We start from the raw sequence: 19,558 nt of genomic DNA on the forward strand, positions 1-19,558 counted from the left end.
TAATGTGGGGCGTGGACTAAGCACCTGAACCATGATTGGCTAAAGGCACCCTTCCTTTGGCCAATCGTGGCTTTGACAGGACATTATGCTGCGATTGGCCAAAGCATACAGTTTAGGTGCATGCTTTGGCCAATCATCAGCAATCAAAGCACAGTGTATTATGGGGCGCTCATCAGCGGGCAAACTTCCGGCCAAGCGGCCCATTTGTTCATGTGTTTGGTGAACACACAGACAGCTGATGTTCGAGTTGAACTTACGCTCTACTTGAACACAGAGCCCATCCCTAGTCTCCAGTATAGCTTCACTTCTTTATATGGTCGAGGGATCACCTTCCATTTCATTCTGGATGGATAACTGTAAAATTAAAATCCTTAGATTTAGGAAGTACAGTATATATAGATTTATTGCATACTAATACAATGCACACATGCACAAAGTTTTTGTACAGCTCTGCATCACTGTATTTGTGGACGTTCTATGTGCTGCTGGCAGTAATAGACAGCTTCATCCTCTGTTTCAACGTTTTCCATTTTAAGAAAGAGGACATCAGGTCCAGATACAGTGCTACTGAATTGGTCTGGAATCCTGGTATTTTGGCGATAGGCATGATATATATTTGGAGATGGAGATTGTCCCAGTTTCTGATGACCCCAGGGCAAGGCTTTGAACTTTGGATTTGCATCATCTACAGCTGTTCTGGCTCTACAGATGATGGTGACGGTCTCTTCTCTTGATCCAGAGATGACATTTGGAGTCTGAGTCATTGTAATCTGTCTAAGGGAGCCTAAAAAATAAATCATAAAATCATTATATTATTTGCTTTACTTGACACATTATGAATACATACTTAACGGAGGTACAGTACATACTTCTATTACTGAGTCAGTTCAAGTTTAATATCATTTCACATTACCTCCTATGTAAAGACAGAACATACAGAGCAGATACAAAGGAAGCATTTTGAGATTTTTGGATTGCCACACGCAGATTGTTGGCTTTTAAGATTGTAGCACAATTCCCAGCATAGGTGCTGGCTATGGGTCCCCCTGGGTCACAGGGTGCAACAAAAGTACCTTTGAACATGTTTCTCCAAGTGTGAGCACTGAGACAAGAGCCAGTCCAGTAACTTTGGGTTTTTTGGTTTATTTAGGAACTTGGATGGGAGAAGGGATGAGTGGGATACTGCTGCAACTGAACTATACACAACTTTACGGGAACTCTGGATAAATGCTGCTTGACGCTGGTTAGTGCTGGCTTGATGCTGGTTAATGCTGGCCGGATGCCAGTTAACGCTGACTTGATGCTGCAACGTCCCTTTTTTACTGGGGAAGTCCCTTTTTAGCTCCCTGAGGTACTCTCGCCTGAGGTAGCTACTTGTACACCTTTGCTGCACTGTCGGACACTTCAGGGCCCACACTGGTGCCCCCTTTTACTTCCTTATCTTCAGGGCTTTGAACACTTGGCACCCCCTTTTCACTGCCAATACTACTGGTTAGCTGGCTCCTGCATCCCCTTGACCTTCTGGAGTGGTCCCCTTTCCTAGGCAGACCCCTGGGCAGATCTTGAGTACTCACAATACTGTTTTTCCTGAAGACTTCTGCCCAGCAGCTCGGTCAGCAACACTCTGGATCCCTCTCTGCAGCACAGCTCAACCTCCAGTCCCTGTAGGCCGGCTGCCTGGACCACCTTCACTCTCTGACAGGAGGAGAGACAGCCGTCACTCGGCATGACAACCTGGGACTGATACTCCCACCAAAAGACACCGCGTCACATGCTCCCCACAGATTTATGTGCAATCCCAGGGTGCAGTGCAGTAAAACATGTGACAGCTAGCTAACAATTCAGGCCCCCCTGATAAGCAGACAGGGCCACATATGCATTTTCCTAGCACAGATTTTTTTCTTGTTTTATCTCCAGTCATGAAGACTGTTTATGTAAAGCATAATAATATGCAAATAATGGGACTTCCTTTGGTAATGTAAAGAGAGGGACCATGGTACAGAGCTGGTAGGAATTTTACTGTATGTAATAAAGCGATACACAATGTATACAATGATCGAGCACCTGTTTAAAAACATTCAGTACAATACTTTTTAGAAAAATTAAACAAATCAAATATTTCATCAAAAATAAATGAAGCATTCATGTGACATTTCTCCATGGTATTCACTGGGCTTCTGTCTACTCCTTCACACTCTATAAAGTAATTGACCACCTATTATAGTCATTTTGTACTTTGTAGACAGAGAACTGACCAAACTAATGGTGGTCATACACATTTCAGTTTTATTATCCGATCAATGTGTGATTCATTATCAACAATGAAATAGCCATGACTTCCCTTTAGACTACATTCACACTGCTCCTTTTTTTTTTTTTTCCATAAAAGATTTTTATTAAGAATAAGGTAATACAATGCAAAACATAGAACATCAACACGTTGCAAGGAATTTACATGATGCAAATTTCAAAGTAACACTCTTTTGCAGAAGTGCAAAAACACGTAAAATACATTATCTTTGAACTTCCAGGAGAGAGCGGTGTAAAATAGGGGGGTGTGGGGGGGGGGGGTAAGGATGGGAAGGGTTAGCAGAGTATCTAAATATTAGGTCACCAAAATATGAATTAATTGCTGGTGCGTGTGTGCGTGGGAAAAGGGTTTAGAACAATGGCGTATGGCGCCTTTGGGTGGGTGTGTGTACTCGAGACTGGAATTAGGCTTCTGTGAGGAGTATCAAATAAGACTTAATGAGTATAACAGTGCGTACAATTCTATAGCTGCATGCTACAAGTCTGGTCAAATTAGGGTAAAGTTAGGACCAAATAGGTAGATAAGGGAAGATTATCTTTTAGAGAAATCATGGAATTATCGAAATAGCTAGACTAGAAGGATTGGAATCTCCCCACACCAACCCTGGGTTAGGGGGGGATGATTCCACATCCCGATAAGTAAGGCAGGTTGTTTTGTGAACAGACATTTATGATATATGAAGGATATCAATGAAGCATAATGGCTTTCTATTCCGTGATTTGAGTATTGCTTGGCTGAAGTGTAACGGGAAATAGATTTGACGATTGGAAGTGGGTCCAGCAGGCCCATGTATCATAAAATTTTGATAGTGTATCGCGAGCTATATGAATAAGTTCCTTCATCTCAGCTATTTTTATTTTTTTTAAACCATGAGGAAACGTGACAGGAACCCCAATGTAAGGGGATGCAGAGTTTTGCTGCGTTGATCATTTGGATTGAAAGGAATTTGCAGTATGTGTTGATTGGTATATTGGAGTGATGAAGCAGTAGACGAGCCGGAGTGTAGTCCATAGGTTGTGAGGTTACAGGCGGTCCCCGGGTTACGAACACAATAGGGACTGTAGGTTTGTTCTTAAGTCAAATTTGTTTGTAAGTCGGAACATGTACTTTTTTAAGTGTAACTCCAGCCCAAATAATTCATAAGGATACAGACAGCAGTAGAAACCTCATTGTGGCTCTAACCCCACACCATACAGTACTGTACTAGCCAAAACTAAAAGGCTAAAAGAGACCCAGAAGGATAGTTACATTCAACATAGCTGGAAGTACAAGTACAATACAGTGGTCCTGCTCCCAATACAGAGTAATGTAATCTCACCAGTTTCCAGACAGTTCCACCAGCTTCTGCCTGTGCAGTGGGATGCTTCTGGGCAGTGTGGGGCAATCAGTACATGTAGTACATGCAGCGTGCATTGTGGCCGGCACTAAGATGGATGCTATCCAGCACAGGAGCGAGAAGAAGCCGGAAGAAGCCAGCAGTGACGTCACGTGGGCGCCGCCACCGTTCGTAAGTAGGAGTCGTTCGTCACGCCCCCGTTCGTAAGTAGGAGTCGTTCATCACGGGGCCCCGTTCGTAAGTAGGAGTCGTTCGCAACTCGGATGTTCGTAAGTCGGGGACTGCCTGTACTTGGGTTATAGTCTGATGGACCTGATTTAAGAATGTTTGTATGAGTGGACAGGACCACCAAATGTGTAGCATCGAACCTGGTTCTTGAACACATCGCCAGCATTTATCAGACGTAGTAGGTTTGTATATGTGAAGAGTCGTTGGTGTTCTGTACCACCTCGTTAAAACATTATAGTTGTTTTCTTTAATAATATTAACGTTAATTGACCCTTTATGAGCTATTGTGAATATGTGATCCCAGTCCTTCTCTGATAGGTCTAGTTGTAGATCACGTTCCCAAGTATAGCAAGCTCTCCTGGATTTTGATGAGGATTTTTCGAAAAAACATTTCATGAATTTTAGCTATTACATGTCTCTGAGGTGAAGTTTGGGAGCAGAGAGACTCGAAAGAGGAGAGTGGCCGGGAGATTTGATTGTTGCGGTTGATGTTTTTGATGAATTGTGTGATTTGCTGATATAGCCATACTGGGAATGTATTATTTTTGGTAAGAGTGGCAAAATTGGTGAGGTACGTTTTGCCGTTTGAGAACAAATATTGTATTTGCAGGTGTGGGTGTGGCCAAAAGCTACATAACTTAAGTGTATTTAGGCCAGGAGTGAAGGTCGGGTTGTCGTGAATGGTGGTAAGGGGACCCGGGTTGGAGGATAATTTAAATTTCCTACAAACAGTTTTAAAACAAGACAATGTCGGGGCAATTATCGGGTGCTCCAGGGATTGAGGTATGTGGCGAGGGAGGATCCAAGGGGTAGTCTCAAGCGGCAGGGGACTGAAAGAAGCTTCCAGCACCACCCACTCTTTGATGTTAGAATGGACGTTCCAGTCTACAATTCTTGCTAAATGACATACCCAATAATAGTGCTGTAGGTTGGGGAATCCAATTCCTCCTTTTTGTTTGGGTCTAGATAGCTGGTAAAAAACTAACTCTAGCTTTCTTTTGATGCCAGAGAAACTTAAGGCACATAGATTGTGAAGAATGATGGGGGAAGTGCAACGGGGAAAGCTTGAAGGATGTAAAGGAGTCTCAGAAGGATGTTCATTTTTATTAAAGCTGCCCTCCCGAACCGGGAGAAGAAAGAAGTATTCCATTTGAGAAGGTCTTCCACAATGATTTTCGTTATTGTCAGGAAGTTTTTTTCAAAAAGGTCAGCTAAATTAACGGGGAGGTATATACTTAAGTATTTAATCGCGTTTGATTCCTATTTGAATGGGAAGTTTGATTTGCATTGTTGGACTATTGTAGCTGGGAGAGAAACATTTAATGCCTGGGATTTGATAAAGTTTATCTTAAGGTTGGATAATTTCTGGAACAAATCGAAGTCTGCAAGTAGGTTAGGAATGGAGATGTGGTGTTCTTGAAGAAAAAGAAGGATATCATCTGCAAATGCGGCAAGTTTGAATATGTGTTTCTCAATAGTTATGCCTTTAACGTTTAGGTTGGCTCTTAGGCACCTCAATAGAGGTTCCAATGTGAGCACGAACAGGATTGGGGAGAGAGGGCAGCCCTGTCTCGTGTCGTTACCTATGGAGAAGGCGCCGAACAGGTAGCCATTGACTCGGATTTTAGCACTTGGGGTGGAAAATAGGGACATAATAAAGGAAAGCATCCTTTTTTGTAGACCCAAGTGTTGGAGAACAGCTGATAGGTAGTTTTTATCGTGTCTTTGCTGCATTTCTGGTGTATTTTGTGCCTGTGAAAAAAGGATATGAGACTCAAAAACCGCACCAAAATAGCAATCACAGGTGTATTTTTTACATAGTTGTGATGCGTTTTTCATTCATTTCAATGGGGAGGTGCATTTTTAGTGCATTTTTTTTAACCATTCCAAACATGTACCAAAAAACATAGCAAGCAGGACTTTGGAAATGCAATAGACCTGAAACTGACCAGTGTGAAGAGTTCAATAAGATTTAATAGTCATGCATTTTTCTTCCCTGTTTTCTTCCAGAAGAAAAGCTGTTCAGTTTGTAAGCAGCCTTAGATCAGAAGCGATCAAGCTTAGTCAATCGCTTGGGGAGCAAAATTCGTACGAAAATGCTCAGAACATTTGTTTGTCGTATGAAAGATTTTTTTTTTTCCTTTTAACATTTGATTTTGGAATGAATGAACTTTATTGAACAAAAACCACATACTGTACACTGTTACCATTCAAAAACATTTTTCAAACTGCTTCTTCAAATTTTCTTGTCACTGTGGTCAAAAACGAACATTGATTTGACCCCACTAATTATTAGAAAAAACTAACAAACTTTTTTAGAACCTGCTTTTCTCTTTAATTTTCATTTGCAACTTTACCCATCTATGGCCTCCTTTTCTTCAAGAAAGAAAAAATGAAAACCTTGAAACAAAAGAACATTTTTGGTAAGCTGCAATTGATTACTTTTTTTTTTATTTTTTTTTTGGGGGGGGGGGGGGGGTTGGTTAGACATGCTTTAACCACTTTACCACTAGAGGATTTTGCTGTCTTACGTCTGGGCCACGTTTTGCGATTCGGCGCTGTGCGACTTTAACGGACAATTGCGCGGTCGTGCGACACTGTACCCAAACAAAATTTACGTCCTTTTTTTCCCACAAACAGAGCTTTCTTTTGGTGGTATTTGATCACCTGTGCGATTTTTACTTTTTGCGCTATAAACAAAAAAAGAGCGTAAATTTTGAAAAAATAACAATATTTTTAACATTTTTTATATGAAATTCCCCCCAAAAAAATGTAAAAATCTAAATTTTTTTAAATTTTTGGCCAATTTGTTTTCTGCTACCTATGTTTGGTAAAAAAAAATCACAATAAGTGTATTTTGATTGGTTTGCGCAAAAGTTATTGCGTTTACTAACTAAGGGAAAGATTTTTGTCATTTTTGGTGTTTTTTTTTTAACGAGTAATGGCGGCGATCTGCATTTTTTTTTGCGGGACTGCGACATTGCGGTGGACAGATCGGACCCTTGACTGACATTTTTGACACTTTTGGGGGTACCAGTGACATTACTGCAGTAATCAGTGCTATATATATGCACTGTTACTGTAAAAATGACACTGGCAGGGAAGGGGTTAATTTTATTGGAGAGGGAGGGGTTAACGTATGCCTGGTGCTTACTGAGGTGTGTGGGGGGAGGTGACTGAGTGAGTCAGGGACAGATCGGATGTTCAGCTATGCTAAACACTGCGATCTGTCACTCCCTGTCACTTAGGAGATCCGCCCGCTCTGTTTACACAGGCGGGCGGATCTCCAAACTAGATTCCCCGACGATCGGGGAAGGGCAGCGGCGATCGCCGCCGCTCCTCCCCTGGCCTGACTCCCGCTGTGATTGAAAACAACGGGAGCGCGCCTCCGGCGGCGCGCGAGCGCCGCCTACAGGGGGAGGAGTCTAGCGACGTAGTACTACGTCGCTAGACGATAACGAGCCACGTTGCTGCAGTAGCAGCAACGTGAGCAGACGTTATGTGGTTAAAGACTATTGTAAAAAAAAAAAAAGGAAAAGTGGAAGTGAAAGTGAAAAAAAAGCCATAGTGTGCTGAGGGTATCACAGTGTCCATATCCAGATATGCCTGCTGCAGCCACAGCCATCAATCCCGGTATATGCTTTAGCACATGTACATTTCAATGCTTAGCTAACTAGTTTTTATTATTAGTTCATATTGAAAATATGAAAATCCAACCTTTCTTATTCCTGATTTGTGCCTGCTGTATCATGTACTCATATGAGAAAGTACCCTATTCCCTTTGTATTGCTTCCTTTGTGTGAAATCCCTGGTGATCCTGTCAGTTCCTCTGCTGTCCTATTAAAAACTGACCACACTAAGCAGGAGAGCACAGTATAGTCAGTTCTCTGGTTGTGTTGGCAACTCAATCTGCTCTCCTTCAATGATCATACTTGTCCTGACACCCCCCGCCCAGCCATTTACTGGGAAAATGAGTGTACTGCTGTTTCTCCTCCCCCGGCTCTTTTTGCAAAATGAATGTGATCACTTATAAAAAAATAAAAAATGCGTTTATAATTTTTTATATGTATACACACATGTATTGCCTTTTATTTCTATGTTAAACTGCATGTGTTGTTTTACAAGGTAAAGGCTTACAGTACATATACTTTAAGGTAAAATGTTGACATGTATTCCTTAGAGCACTTTATCAAAATAGATTTCATTTTTTAGACATTCAATATGCAGGACAAACTAGGACTGCACTGAAGACATAGAATATCAGTACACATTTTGCTAGATAATTTCATGGATTGTGTTGGCTTCATGCAAACACTTAAGTAGAACTATAGGTAAAACCTTTTTTTTTTCATTTTGGTTAGAGTAAGGGATGGTTATAACCCCTGTTAGATTTTTTTTTTTTCCTATATGTTTCCCATTGGGGAGATTTCCCTTTACTTCCTGTCCCATAGCCAAACAAGAAGTTAGTGGAAATCCCTGCAAATTAAGGAAATTCCTTGGGTAACCCCAGCTCACCAGAACTAGTGTCCCCATTGGAAGATTTCCCCTCTATTACTTTTCTGGGGACAACTTAAAATTTGGTATTTTGATTTACTTTCAATAATAATGATAAACAGGACAAATCGAGAGAGGGAATTTCCCTTTCAGGGGCACAGACAGCAATAAAAACCTAATAGGTGTTCTAATCCTTCCCACTCTTTCCAAAACATCCAAAAAAGTTTTGCCTTTAGCTATAATTTAAGCCTGCACGTGTGAGTCACTGATTTGTAAACAGTAATGGATCAGAAGTCTCTATATCAACCGCTGCATAGTTGTGCTGGTTATTAACTCACCAAAGATCAAAGCATAAAGGTTCCATAGTTGGCACTTTTCATTCTAATTTGCAGTGCTAACTAACCATGTTTCTGCAATGTTCAACTTGCTGTTAAAGTCGCATGACCTGGTACTTTTATCCACGAGGAATAGTGTATTATGAATTGGGGATGTTTCGTTGTTACAATATCTCACAAAAGTGAGTACACAACTCACATTTTTGTAAATATTTTATTATATTTTTTCATGTGACAACACTGAAGAAATGAAACTTTGCTACAATGTAAAGTAGTGAGTGTACAGCTTGTATAACAGTGTAAATTTACTGTCCCCTCAAAATAACTCGACACTCAGCCATTAATGTCTAAACCACTGGCAACAAAAGTGAGTACACCCCTAAGTGGAAATGTCCAAATTGGGCCCAAGTAGCCATTTTCCCTCCCCGGTGTCATGTGACCCGTTAGTGTTACAAGGTCTTAGGTGTGAATGGGGGCAGGTGTGTAAAATTTGGTGCTATCACTCTCACCTTCTCATACTGGTCACTGGAAGTTCAACATGTCACCTCATGGCAAAGAACTCTCTGAGGATCTGAAAAAATAATTGTTGCTCTGCATAAAGATGGCCTAAGCCCTAAGAAGATTGCCAAGACCCTTAAACTGAGCGGCAGCACGTGGCCAAGACCATACAGCGGTTTAATAGGACAGGTTCCACTCAAAACAGGCCTCTCCATGGTCGACCAAAGAAGCTGAGTGCACATGCTCAGCGTCATATCCAAAGGTTGTCTTTTGGTAATAGACCTATGAGTGCTGCCAGAATTCCTGCAGAGGTTGAAGGGGTGGAGGGTCAACCTGTCAGTGCTCAAACCATACGCCGCACACTGCATAAAATTGGTCTGCATGGCTATCCTCCCAAAAGGAAGCCTCTTCTAAAGATGGTGCACAAGAAAACTCGCAAACAGTTTGCTGAAGACAAGCAGACTAAGGACATGGGTTACTGGAACCATGTCCTGTGGTCTGATGAGACCAAGATAAACTTTTTTGGTTCAGAAGGTGTCAAGTGTGTGTGGCGGCAACCAGGTGAGGAAGACAAAGACAAGTGTGTCTTGCTTACAGTCAAGCATGGTGGTGGGAGTGTCGTAGTTTTGGGCTGCATGAGTGCTGCCGGCACTGGGAGCTATAGTTCATTAGGGGAACCATGAATGCCAATATGTACTGTGAAATACTGAAGCAGAGGGGGGTCACTGGTCTATCACACCAGTTATAAAAAAATGTTTCCAGTAACTATTGTCACTGTGTGTAGCAGAGGTAACGCAGCGAAAGAGGCAAAATTTCTGCAGTACTCAAATACACTATTATGAAAGTATATTGTTATATAACACCCTGCTTCCATCTGTCATTTTGGGGGGCCACTGGTCTATCACACCAGTTATAAAAAAAATTTCCAGTAACTTTTGTCACTGTGTGTAGCAGAAGTAACGCAGCGAAAGAGGCAAAATTTCTGGCGTACCCCAGTACACTATTATGAAAGTATATTGTTTTATAACACCCCGCTTCAATTTGTCGTTTTGGGGGGCCACTGGTCTATCACACCAGTTATAAAAAAATGTTTCCAGTAACTTTTGTCACTGTGTGTAGCAGAGGTAACACAGCGAAAGAGGCAAAATGTCTGCAGTACCCAAAAAACACTATTTTGAAAGTATATTGTTAAATAACACCCCGCTTCAATCTGTTGTTTTGGGGGGGCACTGGTATATCACACCAGTTATAATACTTTTTTTTCCAGTAATGTCTGTCATTGTGTATAGCAGAGGGAACGCAGCAAAACAGAAAAAAAAATTCTGCAGTACCCAAATACGCTATTATGAAAGTATATATAACACCCCGTTTCAATCTGTTGTTTTTGGGGGGCGACTGCCTATCACACCAGTTATAATACTTTTCTAATTTCTAATTGCGTTTGTCACTCTTTGTAGTTGTATTATTGCTGCAGAACCGCTCACCAGTCACAATGCTGCACAATACAAATCCACTATAATATGCTTTCTATATTAGAAAGTATATTTTAAGTGTATTACACCCCTATATACTACACACCAAACAATAGTACACCTATACCAGTCCTTAAAAGGACTTTTGTGGACCTATTAGCAATAGCTAGCGATTTCTGTCACTGATAGTCTGTCCCTGCTCCACACAGCAACCTCTCCCTACACTGACAAAAGACAGAATGTAAAATGGCAGCCGGATCAGGTCTATTTATAAGGTAGGGGATATGTCCATGTGCTGAAATGTCTCAATTGGCTGTCCTGTACCACCTGATGGATGTGTCATGGGTCAAAGTTCTTCACAGTGTAAAAGAATATGGCGGTCGCGAATATCGCTATATGTTTGCATGTCAAGCAAACAGCGAAGGAGCAAAGTTCGCCACAAACCGACCGCTGGGCGAGCTGCAAGGCCATCTCTACTCTTAAATATTTTGGATCAGGCCAGCAGGGGCAGAGTGGTGTTGGCTGGAGATGTAGTGCTGAAGAGGCTGTCATAGGCCTTTAAAGGGATTTCACTAGTCTGGGGAAGGGTGACCTTGGCCCTGGGGCTCGGATGCTGGAGGGATCCTCTACAACACACACAGAGGACATCCTTCCTGGAGGCACGGGAGCAAGGAGAGGACAGCGGGAGCAGGTCAGCACATGTTTTTTTTTTTTTAAGGTAGGCTATTGCTTTAATTGAACAAGCTGAAATAAGATTGGTTACTAGGCACAGCTGTACCAGATTCTGAGTGCATCAGTTTTAGTGAATCTCCCCATAAGCTCCTTCTGCTGTCCAGTCAAATTCTGTGAGGAGGGAACGAGTCACATGGCGTCACCATGGCTCAGAAGCACGCATGCACAGGGGCCCCATAGCACTTGGCTTGCTATCACGGCACCCACAGGAAGAAGGGGCAGACAGTATCGGTAGGGGACTGTTTGGTGCAATACCATTGCACAGAGGAGGTAAGGATAACTTTTAATTTTTTTATTTTAATAAGGAAAAAAAAAAAAAAGCTTTACTATCACTTTAATGACCCACTAATCTACTTTTTATGAAGTAGTTTCCTACTTTGTTTTTCTGCCTCCTTGTTATGGAACAGGCAGTGCAGATTAGTTGCAGTCATGTGCACTGCTATGCACACTATAGACCCCATAGTCCCTAATCCATCTCAGGTGCAAGGTACATGAAGGCTACATTCCTACATACAGTGGAACCATGGAGAACAAATGCAGCCACCCTCCAACAGGAAGTCAGATCACAGCAGCAAAGAAAAGGAATTTGGAGTTTTAGAGGAGGCTGAGAGTAATAGTAGGGACTATTACCTTTAGTGTCACGTTAAGAATACCAGCCCACAATTGTACATGTGGCTACACTTTGCTATTGCTATTGAAGCCATTGCATGCTTATGTATTTCATTTATGCACAGATATTGCTTTCTCCAAACACAATCATTGGGTCTGCATTGGATGCGCAGCCAAAAATTAATTTAGCTTTTTTTGTTTATAAAATTGGATGTTTAAGTCCACAGTCACACCAATTCTCTTACATACATCAGCCCTTCTAGATATACGGTAATCATAAATCCAGGCTGGGCATGGTAAACACTAAACTTTTTTTTATTTTTTTTAATTTCAAAATTGGGACACAAATAAATGTAAGTTTTAAAGGCAGAGTCCACTTATGCTTTAGTCTTTGCTTTTACATTTGAAATTCCCTGCAACTAAGTCATTTGGTTAGGAGGAATACATACCTAGAGAAAAAAGCAGGAAAAGTAGGAAGAATCTCGCAGACATTTCCATTTCAGCTCCCTCCTGTGGAAATAAAAATATAGCAGAGACCTGAAATTCGGTATAACATTATTACGTAAATGACAGACCTGACATACAGCAGACATATGGGAGTAAACGACTCCTCTGCAATCTATATTAAAGAGGAAGTAAACCCTCCTCTGTAACTTGTACCTATAGGTAAGCCTATGATAAGGTTACCTATAGGTACTGTAAATATCTCCTAAACATGTACTGTTTAGGAGATATTTACCTTAAATGCAGCCAGTGACATCACTGGCGCATGTGCTCTGAAGGAACGGCTGCTGGTGCCGTTCCTTCAGAGCCCCGTGCCGTGACTGTTGGCTCCTGCGCGCATGCACGGGAGTGACGTAATCGCGGGTCCAGCCAATCAGATGGCCGGATGCCGCGAACCCGGGAGAAGGGTGACAGAACATGTCCACCCATGGGAGAAGTGAGCGGTCGGTGCTTCGGGGCTTCATTTTAAGGTAAGTATATCATAATGAGCTAGTATGCGATGCAGAACTGTTTGTCTTTCAGATGTACCTTTTGAAAAAAAAAAAAATTCTGAGGTTTACAACCTCTTAAAATGATGTATGTCATGGTCTTATAGTGAAACCTAACCCCACACACTCTTTATCTTTTGTTTTTATGCTATTCATGGTGGCCCTTCAGCAGCTGGTTATTACCTTTGAGAGAAGGGAATTGTTGCACCTCCAAATGAAGGAGGTTGTGGAAGGGGGACTGGTAGACAGAGTCATATGGACTGCGGCATGGTCCGACCATGTGATGGTGCTTATGGAGGTGTCAGCAAGAAGAGGCAGAGTGGCAGAGTCTACAAGGAACATGTCGATCCTGGAGTACGTGTTGTGGCTCGCAGAGAAGAAAGAGTAGTCTCTCTCCTCTGCGTGCTGATATCTCCAAACATCGTGTAACCCCTCAGAATGAAATAGTGTTGCTAAGGATGGAAGTTTGGACTTGGGTTTGGCTGACGAATCTAATGCGGGATCTACAACCATATTGAAGTCACCACATACTATCAATTTACCTACTGTCAATTTTGAAACTTTAGAACACAATTTTCTCAAGAAAGAAATCTGGCGGACATTGGGAGCATACACATTAACAATCGTATAAGGACATTTGTCAATAATACAGTTAATAATCAGGAAACGACCTTCCCTGTCCTCCACCACCTTGGAGAAGGAGAAGGACAGGGAGTTTCGGAAAGCTAGCATCACCCCTCTCTTCTTGGCTGTGTAGGAAGCCTGGAACATATGGGGGTAATCGGGGTGCGTGCAGCGGGGAGTATGACCAATCTGGAAGTGAGTCTCCTAATTGCCAAGATGTCGGCCTTAGCTGAGCCAGCTTCCTTCCACATTGAGTGGCGTTTTGCGGGGTGATTCAGCCCCTTGACATTCATGGAAAGGAACTTAACTGCCATGAGTGGTCAGGAGAACATGCCAGGGGAAAGTGGATGAGCCGGAGGCGTAGGGGGAAAGGGAGCCTGGGAGGGAGTGCAGAGAGCTTAGTTCGGTTGTTGAAAAGAAGAGTGAAACAGGGGCTACAAAAACAGTACCTGGTGTGTCCATCATGCTTGGCGAAAAGAGCGGCCAGTACCTGACTGTATGGCAAGGAGTCCTGGAAGTCCCGAAGCTGTGGCCCGTGGAGTAGCTAAAGGCATTCAACTGGATACATTCGTTGATACTGGAGCTGCGGAGGAAGGAGTACACTGCACATGGACAAAGAAGAGGCAAAGTCACTGGTACGGCTAGGTTGGTGGTAAGGAACTCAGTAACAAGAACAAACAAAAAAACAGACAAAAGATAAAAAGGATATGGCCCCTCGGGGCCAACTGTGTAGCTGGGGCTACAAAAACTGAGGAGGGGAGGAAGGAGCACGATGTAGAGTGCTTCCTAGAGACAGGGAGGGCCGTGCATGACCGGCTTGGTCTGGTAGTGAGTGTCACTTGTGGCGGCTGCGAGACCTCGAAGATCTGGATGCAACCTGCCATTCCGGTTGTACGCGGGGTGGCAGTGGAGGTAGAGCCTTGGAAATCGATGTGCCCGGGTCTTCGGGAACAATTCCCCATTGGCGTAGTAATCGCATACCCTGATCAATTGTGGTAATTTGTGAGGAAGAACCCTGATGGGTTATGCACAATTTAGCTGGATATTTCCACTTGTACAATATCTTGTGGTTGCGAAGCGCTTTTGTTATTGTATTGAGGTTGCAGCGTTGTTGGAGGGTGTACTGGGAGTAGTCGGGTAACACTTGGATCGTTGCTGCACGTTCCGGTAAATGGTCTTTACGTCTGAATGCGTCCAGAATCCTTTCCTTCGCTTGGAAAAAAGGGATGCGAAGCAGGACATCCCTGGGAACATCTTGTGGAAGGAAAGAGGGCTTGGGAATCCTATGGATCCTGTCAATAGTTAAGTCCGCATTGGTCAGTGCTGGGACAGCCTGCTGGAAAAGGTCGCGTACAAAGTTAGGAAGTTGGTTGGGCATTACCGTTTCTGGGATTCCGCGTAATTTTAAGTTGTTACGCCTGGATCTGTCCTCCAGGTCTGCAAGCTTGGCTTGTATGCGACTAATGTCGTTTTGTTGGGCAGTATGTGAATCTACAAGTGTGTTGTAGGAGACGGTGAACTCGTCCATTTTGCACTCCACTGTGTTAACCCTTTTGCCCAAGCCGTGCAGCTCCTTTTGGCAGTAGGCAATGGATGAGGAAACCGTGGTTTGCATAGATTTATGCATCATAGATAGCATGTCCTTCAATGCACTGTCAGAGATGGGTTGACCTGTTGTTGGGATGGATGCAAAGGGATCTGGTTCAGGGGTAAACGACCAAGTAGGAATTGTGGCATTGTCCTGGTCACTCACCTCCATGTCAGCAGGGCGAGATGAGCAGTGTCCCTCCTCCCACCTAGGCTTCGATTTTGCTGGGCTGTGTGTGGATGGGGTGGAAGGAGAGGAGTCCGCAGAGCGTGTCAGCCACGTTTGCCTGCCTGTGTCCTCTGTGTCCAGGCGCGCCGATGACGTCATAGCTGCGACGGTGGAAGCGGACACAAGAGGGCCGGCGATCTTCGGGTGGATTGAGGCTCCGGCGCCATTTTGCGTGTGACCCGAGGCCGCCGGGTAAAAGAAATCGGACAGTTTGCGAACTGCCGGAGGGTCCGTTTTTCTCCTGGCCATGGCGGGATGCTGCAGTAGATGTTCCCCAAGCGGTCTGTGTGATTAAGGAGTGGTAACACTCGCTGTGATGGGCCGTAGATATGTTACAAGCCGAGTCTGCAGCGGAGCTCCTCTGTCAAGCGGCCATTCAGTCCGGCGGTCGCCACGCCCCCCTGGTTATTACCTTTGTATCTGAAATTCTGCTGCATTATATACTTTTTGCAAGCATGTTTACTGACAAAAGTTGCCTAAACTGAAGCAGGTCAGAAAAGCTAAATATTGTTTTAACCCATTTAAGACTTCGCCAGCAAAGAAATATTGAAAATCAAAATGAAAAGCTGTCACTGGCCTCATCTCTTGCAATGATATTGCCCTTGTAAAGTTCTCTGCAGAACATTTTATGGAAACAGCGATTTTAGTGTTGTTTGTCCACAATCCCTATTAGTGTTTGGCGGTCCCTGTCATTCAGTTTTGGTGTTTGGCCATTATTTGGTTGCTCCAATGAAGGCTTGCCATGCTTTGTGTATGCAGTCATACCCATGGAGACTGTTGGCTGTTTTTGATACATAAGTGCTATATGAACAATTATTGGGTTTTTTTTTTTTTAGTGTAGCCTATACTAATGAAATAAAGCTTGCCATGTGATTCTGAAAAGCAAAAAGCCTGAAAATATATGTCATTTACTTGATGGACATATCAGCTGTTCCGGGGATGTTACAAAATTTTATTGAAAGTGATATAAGCACTGCCGGATTTTGATCTCATTTTAAAATGGTATTTTGGAAGTTGAAAATTCTTTAGCACAGAAGAATGCAATAAATAAAATCTTTAGACAATCAGAAGGTTTTCAAAGCTCTCTCTTTTTTCAAACATCTACCTGATCTATATTTTAGTGTACCCTATCATCTTGATAATAGTGGTTCTTGCTTGAGGGGGCGAGCAGAATGATTTTGGAAACAGTGAGTTTGCTGTAAAAAACGGTTACAAAACCTTTGCTATGCTAAAAACTCAATTTCTCTCATTAAGCTGCTTAGGCAAATTTATTTCCAAAAACAATTGCTATTCTATATTAAAATATACCGTTATCTCAGTGCAGCACTGTCTTATGATATGTTATCAAATGTGCTCACAACATAACATGCGTGACAAAACACACATTAACCACTTGCCGACCAGTCACGTTGACTGTACTGTGCAAAGTGGCTCGTTATCGTCTGGCGACGTAGACCGCCGGAGGCTCGCTCCCGCTGTATTCGGTTACAGTGGGAGTCGGGCTAGGGGAGGAGCAGCGGCGATCACCGCTGTTCTTCCCCGATCGTGGGGGATCTAGTGTGGAAATCTGCCCGCTTGTGTAAACAAAGTGGGCGGATCTCCTAAGTGACAGGCAGGGTCAGATTGCAGGGTTCAGCATAGCTGAACCTGCGATCTGTCCATGACTCACTCAGTCACCTCCCCCCACACACGTTAGTAAGCACCAGGCATACATTAACCCCTCCCTCTCCAATAAAAATGAACCCCTTCCCTGCCAGTGTTTTTACAGTAACAGTGCATATGTATAGCACTGATTACTGTAGTAATGTCACTGGTACCCCCAAAAGTGTCAAAAATGTCAGTCAAGGGTCCGATCTGTCCACCGCAATGTCGCAGTCCCGCAAAAAAAAAAATCGCAGATCGCCGTCATTACTCGTTAAAAAAAAAAACACCACAAATGACAGAAATCTTTTCCGTAGTTAGTAAACGCAATAACTTTTGCGCAAACCAACCAAAATACGCTTATTGCGATTTTTTTTACCAAAAATATGTAGCAGAAAACAAATTAGCCTAAAATGATAAAAAATTTTGATTTTTTTTTTGGGGAATTTCATATAAAAAATTTGAAAAATATTGTTATTTTTAAAAAAATTGTCGCTCTTTTTTTGTTCATAGCGCAAAAAGTAAAAATCGCACAGGTGATCAAATACCACCAAAAGAAAGCTCTATTTGTGGGGAAAAAAGAGACATAAATTTAATTTGGGTGCAGCATTGCACAACCGCACAATTGTCTGTTAAAGTAACGCAGTGCCGAATGGCAAAATATGGCCTGGTCAGGAATGGGGTAAAACCTTCCGGTCATAAAGCGGTTAAAAATACGCTCATTGAGAATTTTTTTGTCAAAGACATGTAGCTAAATACATTTTGGCCTAAATATATGACAAAAATTGAATATATTGGATATTTTTTAAGTGTCAAAGTAGAAAAATATTGTTATTTTTTCAAAATTGTCGTTTTTTAATTAATATCGCAAAAAATGAAAATCGCACAGGTGATCAAATACCACCAAAAGAATGCTTTGTTTGTGAGAAAAAAGGACGTAAATTTTGTTTGGTTACGGCATTGCATGACCACCCAATTGTCAGTTAAAGTCGCACAGTGCCGAATCGCAAAAAGTGGCCTGGACGTAAGACAGCAAAATCCTCCGGTGGTAAAGTGGTTAAAATAAAAAATTTCATTAGTAAACATTAATTTAAACAACATGCATAGTGTCAATCTTTATAAACAAATGTCATTATTCAATCAGTAACTTCTGTATTGTCCTCCTATGTAGCCTGTGTGGCTCAAAGAATTTGTCATGAATCTGCAGTACTGTTTCATACCCAGACTGTCTGCTTACCTCTTTGGTCTGTGTATCAGCTTTAGGAACCATGCTCTCACACCTGTGTGTTTAAGTAATGTTCTCTCAGCATGGCTCCACCCCAGCCTCTAACAGGAAACATTAAACCCATGCACTCACTGCAAGCCAGCTTTGCCCGAGCAGCAATTGAGTTAAAGCTTCCCTGAGTGTTTCTTGCAGTGTGCTCTACATCTGAACTCCATGTACCGACTTTGGCTTGTTCGCCTGACCATCCCTGTCTTCTTTTTGCCCCAACCTTCAGCTCATCCTTCTGACCATCCCTGTCTGCTTGTTGCCCTGACCTTTGGTTAGTTCCCCCGACTATCCCTTGTTGCCCTGGACTGCTGCTTCCTTTCCATCCACCAGAGCCACCTGTGAGTGTGAGCTGGGAGACCCTGGGGGCCACGACCTGGCGTCAGCTGCAGCCAAGTCAATCCTCACCATTAGAGGCTCTAGTGAAAACCTGCTGTCTCTTAGACTCCATGCTCTTGGGAATCTTTTGCTCTAGCTCCCATTCCAGGACCATGGCTGTGACCCTGTGTAGCTGCTCTCTGAGCCAATCGACCCTCGGCAGTCAGCCATTGGGTTCACAACCTCCGCAGTGCGCTCCCCGTCACTTAGTCCTGCAGGTGACACTGACAGAATTAGTGCTGATATATAAATGTGCAAAACATGGTATTCATATCCTTAATAATTTATGCAAATTGATCGAAAAATGTGCAATTCTTATTTTTCACTTGTAATTGTTCTACCAACAAATAAAAGATGGAAGATTTAATTTTTTGCTACAAGTTTTTGGAAAATGGCAAAAAAAATTATTTTTATTTTTTTTTAGACAAAGTTGTCACTTTAATGAGATTATAAAAGGGGGCACATTATGTGGCCACTTGTGTGGGATTGTGGCCACCATTAGCAGTTCTGTCAGGTAAGCATAGGGGTATAGGTTTACAGGTTTAGGCTAGTAGGAGGTTAATTTTACCTGAGCATACAGCAGGTATCCGCCAATCGGTGTGCAGGGAAGGTTCTAGCAAGCTGGGGCAGAGGCTTTATAAGCTTGGTTTGGGCTGGGGTGCTTCCTTTTGCACCGAAGAGCACAAAGAAGAAAGTTCAGCAGAAGTAGTCCAGGAGGTTTTTTCTTACCTGCTGTCATGGAGGCCTTGATTGAAGCAGCTGATTGAGAAGGCAGAGAGTGCGGGGGGAGAAGCCTGGCTGCGGCATTGTCTCTCTATGTCT

At 42.8% G+C, this 19,558-nt stretch overlaps 1 gene segment (V, D, J or C); it reads right to left on the reverse strand.

Moving 5' to 3' along the window:
- Positions 1-290: 290 nt before the first annotated feature.
- On the reverse strand, positions 291-18,425 carry LOC309546525 (putative non-functional immunoglobulin kappa variable 3-7). The segment is given in 3 exons: positions 18,326-18,425; positions 12,465-12,525; positions 291-784 (listed from the first exon to the last, which is right to left on the reverse strand).
- Between the last annotated feature and the right edge of the window lie 1,133 nt (positions 18,426-19,558).

This window comes from Pelophylax lessonae (genome assembly GCF_965119305.1).
Source record: "Pelophylax lessonae genome assembly, chromosome: 1".
NCBI classification, from domain to species: Eukaryota; Metazoa; Chordata; class Amphibia; order Anura; family Ranidae; genus Pelophylax; species Pelophylax lessonae.